The sequence below is a fragment of the Sus scrofa genome, chromosome 11 (genome assembly GCF_054392235.1).
Source record: "Sus scrofa isolate SSC_HxYL_T2T_F1_AM1 chromosome 11, Sscrofa_HxYL_maternal_Yorkshire_Landrace_v2.0, whole genome shotgun sequence".
Lineage (NCBI taxonomy): Eukaryota > Metazoa > Chordata > Mammalia > Artiodactyla > Suidae > Sus > Sus scrofa.
Genome location: NC_139393.1, coordinates 83,519,389 through 83,530,712, shown reverse-complemented (window position 1 = coordinate 83,530,712; position 11,324 = coordinate 83,519,389). Strand labels below are relative to the sequence as shown.

Here is an 11,324-nt window from a genome sequence, read left to right as displayed (position 1 = left end):
TCTGAATCCCATTGCCCAAGGCCCATGTCGTGCAGAGATTTCACTAAAGGGAAAGTGTTTAAAAGTTTAGGCTTCTGGAGTTCCCGTCGTGGCGCAGTGGTTAACGAATCCGACTAGGAACCATGAGGTTGCGGGTTCGGTCCCTGCCCTTGCTCAGTGGGTTAACGATCCGGCGTTGCCGTGAGCTGTGGTGTAGGTTGCAGATGCGGCTCGGATCTTGCGTTGCTGTGGCTCTGGCGTAGGCCGGTGGCTACAGCTCCGATTCGACCCCTAGCCTGGGAACCTCCATATGCCACGGAAGCGGCCCAAGAAATGGTAAAAAAATAAAAAAATAAAAAAAAAATAAAAAAAATAAAAGTGTTGGCTTCTGTTGGTTTTTGAGTTTAAGTTTGTCTCACACTTCATCACGCCCGGGACACCCTTCCGTGCAGCACGCGTTTCCACGTTGCCGTTTTCCTCACGTGCAGCCACACAGACACCAGCAAGGTGCTCGGCGACCAGCGGTCCCCTTTGCCAACAGCCTAAGGAAACGAGGTCCTGTGTTCCTTGCCACCTTGAAGCAATTCGGCTCAAAACGGAGCCTTGGAACTTATTGCGGCAATTAGGCTGGCACGAAAGCAAGACAGGATTTTGTCGACTTCTGTTTCGAGAAAATGCACCATGTTGATTTCACTGGAAAATGCATGTACATCAGTGGTTTAAGAAATAGGTTATTGTGGGCTTGTTTGCCAGGATCTTCAGAATTGAAACTGGTGACAAAATAACCCGGTGTGAGTCCAAAGATCTTGAGAGGAGATTCCCCAAGACCTTCGGCAGCACGAGCCCACAGGGTAAGTTTGATTCTGCCACACGGCGAGAACGGTAGAGTGTGTGGTGGTGCCCACTTAGAGCGGAGGATTGATGGCTGTCACAGTAATTTGGGGGGGATATTATCACCCCCATTTAATTAAAGGAGGAAACTGAGGTTCATATCATGTAAGGAATTGATTCTCTTTCTATTTTAACGATCTGTCTCCTGTTGAGCTATTCTAAACTTTAAAAAATATGGCATCCCATGACCCTTAGTGGCAAGAATGCTAATGAAGTCCAATGAATATTTAAATTAGGTTCAGGGGAGTTCCCATCTTGGCTCAGTGGAAACAAATCTGACTAGTATCCATGAGGACGCAGGTTCGATCCCTGGCCTCGCTCAGTGCTTAAGGATCTGGAGTTGCTGCGGCTGTCGCGTAGGCCGGCAGCGACGGCTCTGATTCAACCCCTAGCCTGGGAACATCCATAACCCACAGGTGTGCCCCTCCAAAAAAATCGGGTTTGCAATGAGTCTGTTTGTTTAGCATATGCAGGCTGTGTTCAAATAGTGTTCCATCTAAAGAGAGACAAAAGGGGCTCAGAACCCGGAGTCAGAAAACCATGCAGCTGCCTGGCTGGGTCCTTTCCCTGCATTAGCCGCTTAGGTTTCTGTGACAGTTTCCCCATCTGTGTCTAATAAAGGCATGAGAGGACATAATGTCTCAGCTCTGCCATTGCTAAATTTCTGTCAGTCTGTGTTGCATCATTCAGCTAAAATGCATATTCTTTTTCCATCTTTTTGCTTGTCTCCTTCACAGTCAACAAGCCAGAAAGAAAGGCGTTTTGGTTTTAAAAAACTTAGCATGCTCTGGGGATTGAACCCTGGGGGTATGAGAATTGACATTTATTTGTTTGCTTACTTATTTATTATTTTTTTGGCTGCATGGGAAGTTCCTTGGCCAGAGATTGAACCAGAGTCGCGGCAGTGACTCGAGTCACAGCCGTGACAACACCAGATCCTTTACCCCACCAGGCCCCAAGGAACTCCTAAGAATTGGCTTCTGGGAGTTCCTGTTGTGGCTCAGCAGGCTAAAGCTCAAATAGTATCAGTGAGGCTGTGGGTTCGACCTCTGGCCTCGCTCAGGGGGTTACAGATCGCTGTTGCTGTGGCTGTGGTGTAGGCCAGCAGCTGCAGCTCCAATTTGACCCCTAGCCTGGGAACTTCTACATGCCACACATGCAGCCCTAAAAAGAAAAAAAAAGGTGTCTCCAAGGAGCACCTCCATGGCTCAGAGGGCCCTTTTGCGGGGGCAGAGGCCCTGGGTTCCCATGGGTGCCTGGCTGCCTCAACAACTCCATCAAAAGAGACACGAGTTCTTTCTGATTTTTGGAAAAACATACGTAATGAAAAGTCGGTTTTAGCTCCTTATTTCAAAGTAACAGATTGCTGAAAACTCTCTCCATGCTGAAAAATAATTGCATTCCAATCAAGCGTTCAGCTAAAATCGTTTCTTTATGCTGATCTGATATCAAGCAAAGGAGCAGCGGCCCCTGTTACAGGTACCATCTTACTTCCTGCCAATGCACTAATGTCAAATCAATGTGTAGATTTTAAAGCAAATGTGATGAAAATGTTTATGTGTTTTATGGGTATGCGTATGTATACATATACACATATGTATGTGTATGTAACTCTCTATTTATTGAGCTCCTTATATAAAATCTGGTTTTGGTGGGGTTTTTTTGGTCTTTTTTTTTTTTTTTTTTTTTTTTTGCCTTTTCTAGGGCCTCTCCCGTGGTATATGGAGGTTCCCAGGCTAGGGGGTCTAATCGGAGCTGTAGCTGCCAGCCTACACCACAGCAACACGGGATCTGAGCCGCGTCTGCGACCGACACCACAGCTCATGGCAACACCGGATCCTTAACCCACTGAGCAAGGCCAGGGATCGAACCCGCAACCTCATGGTTCCTAGTTGGATTCGTTAGCCACTGAGCCACGACGGAACCTCTTATCAAATCTGTTTTGATTCATTAAGTAGAAATGGGGATTTCTTTACTGAACCGGGGATTTGGGATTGTCCTCAGCCAGACGGTCGATGCGGTAAGAACATTTCGGGTCCCCATTCTAGCACCAGGCAGGGCAGCTGAGGCCAGTCCACACCATGGCAACAAACCTGGAAATCTCACTCGGAGGAACACGAAGTTCTGTGGTTCCCCCCTGCCCCAGCACCCCCCCTCCACCTAATTCAGGTCAGGTAGCTGTTCGGGAGCCAGGGCTCTGCCAGCTTCAAGCAGTGGGAAGATGCGTGGTCACGGATATCCCCCCAGAAGACAGGCGGGAAAATGTCGGCTTGGGTGGCACCGGGAGGGGACCGTGGGATGGGTTCGAGGACAACACTGCGTCCCACTTAGTGTGATGCTCCTGGAGAAGCTCCTGAGAGAAGACAGACTCTGTTTTCCTCGTGGGCCACAAAACCAGAGGAAAACGAAAGAACTGAAATTGTCTAAATGACGGCAAGAATGCTGTAAAAAATATTTGTTCAAGGATGATGCAAATTTCTCCTATAAATTGACTGGGGTGACCTCAAAGTAAAGAGAACTAGCTCCTGATAGTCAAAGGCAGGCACTGACTAATTCCCCTTCGGGGGAACCGTTTGAAAAAAAAGTCAAGCTCCAGACTGGGGAAAAATTTACAAGGTATGTGACTTGGTTTCTTCTAAATAATGTTTACGAGGAAAAATTAACAGCTGGAAGGGAAACCCAGTACCTTAGAGAACATTTCAGTGGTAAATGAACCAGTTGCAATTGGGGGCCTTATTTGGATTCTGACTCAGGCCTGCTATTAAAAAATGTGACATGTACGGGACAATTACAAGTTTGCACACCAATGGGATGTTTGAAAACATTGAAGAATTGTTAAGTTTTAGATGCAATAATGACATTACGATTTTTTCTTTTGAATGAGATTTCAGGTATTTTAGAGATATATACTAAAATACTTAAACTAAACTGAGTTGGTATAAAATATTTAAAACAGGAGTTCCTATTGTGGCTCAGTGGTAAAAACCTCACTTGTATCCGTGAAGACAAAAGGTTCGAGCACTGGCCTCACTCAGTAGGTTAAGGATTCAGCATTGTGGTGAGCTGCAGTCACGACACCCTGTTGCTGTGGCTGCGGTGGAGGCCGGCAGCTGCAGCTCCGATCCGACCCCTAGCCTGGGAACTTTCATGTGCCACGAGTGTGGGCCTTAAAAAAATAAAATAAAAACAAACAAACAGGGAGTTCCCGTCTTGGCTCAGTGGTTAAGGAATCCGACTAGGAACCACAAGGTTTTGGGTTCGCTCCCTGGCCTCGCTCAGTGGGTTAAGGATCTGGCGTTGCCGTGAGCTGTGGTGTAGGTGGCAGACGTGGCTCGGATCCCACGTTGCTGTGGCTGTGGTGTAGGCCAGCGACTACAGCCCCGATTGGACCCCTAGGCTGGGAACCTCCGTAAGCCGCAGGTGTGGACCTAGAAAAGACAAAAAGACAAAAAAATAAAATAAATAAATAAAAAACAAACAAATAAATTAACAAATCCCCTCAAACATAATATTTTTTGTTAGAGGATTATGATTTTTTCTACTTTAGATTCATTGTCCCTTTTTTCATATCTATATTTCCCTTTCTGTTTTGCTTTTTAAAAAATTGTTTAGTTTAAACACAGTTGAATTACAATGCAGTGCTGGTTTCAAGTGTACAGCAAAGTCATCCAGTTGTAGGTGTGTGTGTGTGTGTGAGTGTGTATTTATATACATATTTTCTTTTTCAGATTCTTTTCCATGACGGGTTATTACAAGATACGGACTATAGGTCCCTGTGCGATACAGTAGGTCCTCGCTATTTGTTTATTTTATGTAGAACAGTGTGTCTGTTAATCCCAAACCCCCAATTTCTCCCGCTCCCCTTACTTTGCTTTTTCAGAAAAGTATTTCGCCGTTTTCACTTTGACTATGGTTTTGTCCGATTCATTTTGTAATAATTTTGGCAGAGGACGAGGTGCTTCAAAGGAGTGCCTGAAGCAGAGCAGCCTTTGCTGGCACAGATTCAACAGGTCTTTATGTTCCCTTTACTGGACTATCTCCTCTCCTCTTGCCCTCACTGGCCATCGAGCCAAAGCTGGAAAGGTGCACCTTCTTTTATTTTCGTTTTTTAAAGTTTGAAGTATGGCTGACTTGCAACGTTGTGGTCATTTCTGCTGTGCAGCACAGTGACTCAGTTACACGTCCACGTGCATCTGGAAGCAGCAGGAAGGGGTCCCTGCCGTCCTGAGCATCGCAGGTGTGGAGGTGATGCGCTAACTGGTTGCCAGGGAGACGCGGTAGACATCACCATTAAGGAAACATGGCCTCCTTCATCACTTCCTGAGGCTCTTCCTTGAATTTTCAAGGTTGCTTGGAAAAGACTAAGTTTCCTAGAAACAAAGGGTCATTTTCTGGAAAAACTACTAGATGCCTCAGCTTAGCAATTTGAAGGAAGCTCCATACAAAAAAACAAGCCAGAAAACTCCCTTTATTCTTTTTTTTGGTCTTTGTTAGGACTGTGCATATGGAATTTCCCAGGCCAGGGGTCCAATTGGAGCTGCAGCTGCTGGCCTACACCACAGCCACAGCAACACCAGATCTGAGCCAATTTCTGCAACCTACACTACAGCTCGTGGCCACAGTGGATCCTTAATCCACTGAGTGAGGCCAGGGATCGAACCTGCATCCTCACAAATGCTAGTCAGATTTGTTTCTGCTGAGCCATGATGGGAACTCCCAACTCCTTTCATTCTTGACCCACGAACTGCGCCAATTTGGCGATGCCAGGCATGGTGAGGTGTTGGGGTCTTGCTTCCAGTCCTGAAAGTCTTGAGACGTGACCACTGAAGACAACCTAGACCTCCTCGGGTCGGACTCCAGGCGAGACCTTGAGCTTAAGCCCTGCAGCACCAGTTAGGACCAAGTACTGACCTCCTGCAGAAGCGGTGTCATTGGTTTGGTTTTCTTCAGCTCTCTGATCAAAAGAGTAAAGCTTTATTTCTGGCACTTTGGGTGAAGGAAGAAGAAGATTTATAAAGCTACAGTTAGTAGTTTAAATCAGACTAAATGCTACCTGTTTTCCTCTCCAACCTGAATTTCTCTCTGTCTCAAATCTGATCAGGTTCCAAGTAGGTAGCTTCTGATTGAAGCACAAATTATAGTTTTAATATGAGGAAAGCTACTTTGTTGACATTTCAGTACAGAGAACATATCTTTTTATGTTTATTTTACTTTTTCAATTTATTTTTTTGATTAAAGTATAGTTGATGACAATGTCTTGCTGATTTCTGCTGTACAGCAAAGCGACCCAGGCATACATACACATATATTCTTTTTCTTCAATTAATTTCCATCCTGTTCTGTATCAAGAGCCTGGATATAGTTCCCTGTGCTGTATGGTAGAACATCGTTGCTTAGCCATTCTAAATGTAATAGTTTGGTTTTTTTTTTTTGTCTTTTGTCTTTTGTCTTTTTTTAGGGCTGCACCCAAGGCACACGGAGGCTCCCAGGCTGGGGGTCAAATCAGAGCCACAGCTGCTGGCCTACACCACAGCCACAGCAATGTGGGATCCAAGCCACACCTGTGACCTACACCACAGCCCACGGCAACACTGGATCCTCAGCCCACCAAGGGAGGACGGGGATCGAACCTGAAACCTCATGGTTCTTCAACCACTGAGCCACGACAGGAACTCCTAATGTAGCAGTTTGCATGTACTAACCCCAAACTCCCCGTCCCTCCCTCCACCTCCCCCTGGGCAACCACAAGTCTGTTCTTCATGTCTGCAGTCTGCTTCTGTTCTGTAGACAGGTTCATTTGTGCCGCATTTTAGATTCTGCGTAGAAGTGGCATCACATGGTATCTGTCTTCTCTTCCTGGCTTCGCCTAGTATGAGAATCCCTAGTTGCACCAGGATCATGGCTCTCAACGTTCTGTGATCCTTTCCTGTTGGATTTCCATTGTGTCTCCAGTGTGACTGTTCTGTATAAACCTGTTGTTGGAGGAGAAAGTCCTCTATGCTCTGGTCGTTCCGACTGTGCAGGCTTCTCTTGTTACATCTTTCCACTCATTTATAGGACCTCTAATAGGTGACACTGGTTCCATGACTTGTAATGAGCTCCTAAGGCGTCCTTGAGAACATGGGAGGTTGGAGTTTTGCTTGGAAGCCAATGTTAGTATTACTTCAAAGAACTTGGAAGAAACCAATTAGCATCTTCCAATCAACACTTCAGATTTGCAGCTGGTGCTTAGGGGATTCTTGATAACGAGCACTTAGCAATATTGATCTAGAAACTCCCAATATTACTTTGACGAACTCCCACTGGCTCCATAAATAGGGAAGTCAAAGGAAAACTGGCACCTGCTCAAAGAGCAATAGGAAAGAAGGTTGCTAGACTCTTCAGAGCCGTTTGCAAGGCAGTCAGACAAATAGTATCTACTGGGTTTTCGCTTCCTAAATAGAAGACATGATGTGAAAAGGCATGGTTCTGGCCCCATGGGACTATAAGCATTGATATATAGAAATGAAGAATTGCAAATCACATGACACTGCGCCTGGATCCAGACATGCCAAGGAGCATGAGAGTTGTACTTTGGAAGGCTTGCGAATAAGGAGTGACAAGGAAAAGAGTGGAGTCAAAGACCTACAGTGGGCAGTCATGAGATAGAAATTGTGACAGGTGACATGACAGCTTTTTAAACAAAAGTTTTGCAAGTAAAACCAAAGGGAACATGTGACTGAGTCCTTTGTCACCACCTTTCTTTTCTCTTACAGGACAAAGAGGTCAGTTTCTCCTGAAGGACACCCCCCTCGGTAGAGGTGGAGGGTGGAAGGCAGTGAGAAAATGAAGATCCCTGTCCGTCCTTGTGGGTCCACTCGCCCCGGCTGGTTCCCGGGGCCCCGTCTCCCCCACTCATGTCCCTTGTCGTCTCCCAACTCTCTGCCCCACTGCCTTCAAGTGGCACCAAAACTCGCAAAATGCTTCCCCATGGAATGTTTTGCTGTCTCCCCCAGCTGTCCGAGGTTAAGTACCTAAAACCAATCCTTCGTCATGTAAACTGTCAGCTTTATCCTAGGGACACTCTTGGATCAAATGCTATCTCCTTCCTGTGTCTTGAAAGCCATTGTGTCACATATTATACTCACTGTGTGTGTGTGTGTGTGTGTGTGTGTGTGTGTGTGTGTGTGTGTGTGTGCGCACGATTTAGGTAAACCCAGAGACCATGCCCTTCCATCTTGGACAGACACAGAATTAATATTGTATAAATTATTCTGTATTCACTTTTAAAAAGCCCCCATCCATCCTCATATCAAAACCCCCCATCCAATCTCTATAAAACCAGTGACTCCTATGATCTATCTGTGCGGCACAATCAGGGTGGGCCTGAAGTGCGTGAGGAAGGTGTGACTTTGGAGAACTTCCTCCAGTTGACTGTCCAGCTGTTTCTAAAGAATAGAGAAGATAAATGAGGACTTTCCAGGTGGCTCAGCTCCGTGGGTTAAGAATCCAGCATTGTCACTGCTGTGGCTCAGGTTTGGATCCCTGGCCTCGACTTCCAAATGCCACAGGGGAGCCAAAAAAAAGAAGAGGAAAGAAAGAAAAAAGAAGAAGATAAATGAGGGAGAATGTAAGAGGTCGAGCAGAAGCTAAGGAGAAGTTGATCCTGCCCTCTCGGGGCTCACTTTCTAGCAGGGGAACACAGGGTTTACTGTAAAAAAAAAAAAAAAAAAAAAAAAAAGCATAAGAGAGTAAGCAGAGTCATGTATGATCTGGCATCTCTATTAGGTTAAAAAAAAAGAAAGAGTAGGGGAGACAATTCACTTTAATTCAAAGTCCCTTCCAATTCTTGACCTTGAAAGGTCATTGTGAATTAACATTAAACACAGTGGATGACAACCCCCTGGCCTGACCTGACCCCCCCTGAGGATGACTCCTGTTTTGTTCAGAACCAGGAGAAGGAGAGAAAAGGTGGAGGGAAGCAGGAGAAGGGAGGAGGGAGAGGAAGGGGGGCGGCGAAGCTGCAGCCAGAAACCACGCTGTGGACTCTGCTTCCTAAACAGGAGCAGCACCTTCCCTCAGAGTCAGCTTTCCCACCGACTCTTCTCCAAGGCGCGAGAAGACGCTGAGTTTGACCCTCTTGCCTTCCCGTCTACACCTCGGCCCCCAGGTGCCCCCGGGGCTGCCGTCCGCTGGTGTCACGTCATCTCTCTGTCCTGCTTCCGTCTCTCAAAGGTTCTGCACGTTTCCCCTTAGCCCAGAGGTGGACACTTTTCGAGAAGAGACCCACTCACCCCATCTTTCTGCTGCTTCCTCCAGCACCTCCAAGGTGCTGTAGCCGTGCCATTGCATCACAGATTCTCTCTTTTCTCTCGACAGGTGACTTCTCTTTGGCTTGTGGATGTCGGTGTATGTGATGGTTGCCCTGCGGTCACGCCTTTTATAGAGGCAGGAACACAAGGCATCGGGGGAAGAGGTGAAGGAATGGAGCCCCCAGGAGTGTGGAGTCACCTGTGCCCTTCCAGCCTGTCCCACTGTTAATGCCCTGGGCCTCCTGAAACCTAAGACGCAGAGGGAAATACGACACATGACACTCAGCCGTCCTTGTTTCAGCAAACAGAAATCCCGGGGGATCCCAGGGCAATTATAGGTCATCTTATTCCTCAGCACTTAACAAAGCCCCCAGTGCTAGATACTGAACATTAAATAAGCAGGTGTGCATCTGCTCCTTGTTGTTTGCTTTGTTTTTTTCTTTTTCTGGCTGCACCCGCAGCGTATGGAAGTTCCTGGGCTTGGAGTTGAATCAGGGCTGCACCTGCCGACCTACACCACAGCCACAGCAGCACTGGCTCTGAGCCGCATCTATGACCTACACTGCAGCTTGCAGCAAGGCAGGATCCTTAACCCACTGAGCAAGGGCAGGGATCGAACCTGCATCCTCACAGAGACTGTGCTGCATTCCTAACCCACTGAGTCACATCACGCACTCCAGATCCGCATTCGAAAAGCTGAAACTCGAAAGAGAGATCCGAGGAGGCAGATCAGACCGATGGGCAAAGACGTGCAGCCAAGGAGGAGGGGGGGCAGAGACTGATGGTCAGTCCACAGGGCTTTACAAGATGGCTCTTCTGGGTAAGGACCACAGTACTTTCTGGACGGGACTCTTTTTTTCTTTTTTCTTCCCCCACCTTTTTTGGGTTTCATTTGCTTGTTTGTATTTAATCAAGGTTTGCTGTAAACAGTGAAGCCAAGCTTCTCTTAATCATGCTTTTGCCATCAGGGGGTTTCAATACAAAACTCCCACTGAAAATGACAACTCCACTCTGATGAAAAACCTTCCCCACCCACGCTCTGTTTTACATTTTTTCCCATTGGTTTTTCTAAAATAGGATTGGAAAGTGCTAATGGGGTGTTTTGGAACTCCGAGTTCTTTGTGGTTTTCTAAGTCTCTTAAACAAACAAACAAACAAAAATCGGTCCTTATCTCCGCTAATCAGGGCTTACGTGTGCCTGGAAAATTAGAAGCTTCCCACGTGGCAGGCAGGGGACATAGATGCCAGGCCTCGGAAAGAAAACATCTCGTTGCTGCCGCGATGACAAAGGACAGAATATCCCCCTGTGCCCGTGTGGGTCTGGATGCCATCCAAGTTATTAATAGCCATGGTGACAGGGCTGTACATTATATTGTTTCCTCATCGACGAGAACGGAATGTGAGCCGTGGGGATTGTGACATGGAAACTATGCGGGCTGGCTCCTTTCTCCTTTTGAGGGCTTTCTGTCCTTTGCGCTTTTCACCACGGCTCGCGCGCCAACGCCTTGGTGCCGGATGCACCAGGAATGACCTCCCGGAAACAGGCTGGTGGGGACCCCCAACGGGTTTGAAATCACGTCCACAGGGGGATGGAGGCAGCTCTGATGGTTGCTCTGATCCCCGGAAGAGACTGACGCTGTACCTCTCTGCCCTGCACCCTTGTGCCGAAATGCCTATCCCATCCTCGGCTGGCCTCAACTTTCCATCTGGTCACAAGAGAGTATTTTGTTGGATGTTGGGAGTAAATCAAAAAGGGGAGCAGAGGAGTTCTCGTGTGGCCCAGCAGGTTAGGAACCAACATAGTTTCTGCGGGGATGTGGAGTCGATCCCTGGCCTCCCTCGGTAGGTTAAGGATCTGGCGTTGCTGAAAGCTGTGGCATGGCTGCAGATGCAGCTTGGATCTGGTATTGCTGTGGCTGTGGCGTAGGTCCCAGCTGAAGCTCCAATTCGACCCCTAGTCCAGGAACTTCCATAGGCCTCAGGTGCTCTTGTGTTTAAAAAAAGGGCGGCGGTGGCAGGGGGGAGTTCCCGTCGTGGCCTCAGCAGTAACGAACCTGACTAGCATCCATGAGGATGCAGTTCGGTCCCTGGCCTCCCTCGGTAGGTTAAGGATCTGGCGTTGCCGTGAGCTACAGTGTAGGTCGAAGATGTGGCTCGGATCCC

General features: G+C 47.4%; 1 long non-coding RNA gene across 2 annotated transcripts; it reads left to right on the top strand.

Annotated features, from left to right (window-relative positions):
• Positions 1-629: 629 nt before the first annotated feature.
• Positions 630-9,599, top strand: LOC106507946 (uncharacterized). Of its 2 annotated transcripts, XR_014819948.1 has the most exons (4): positions 630-830; positions 4,599-4,655; positions 7,626-7,874; positions 9,229-9,599. It is a non-coding gene; the product is annotated as an uncharacterized LOC106507946 (long non-coding RNA). The 2 variants fall into 2 exon arrangements; XR_001304359.3 differs by lacking the exon at positions 7,626-7,874 and having other exon boundaries at positions 632-830; positions 9,229-9,596.
• Positions 9,600-11,324: the final 1,725 nt, after the last annotated feature.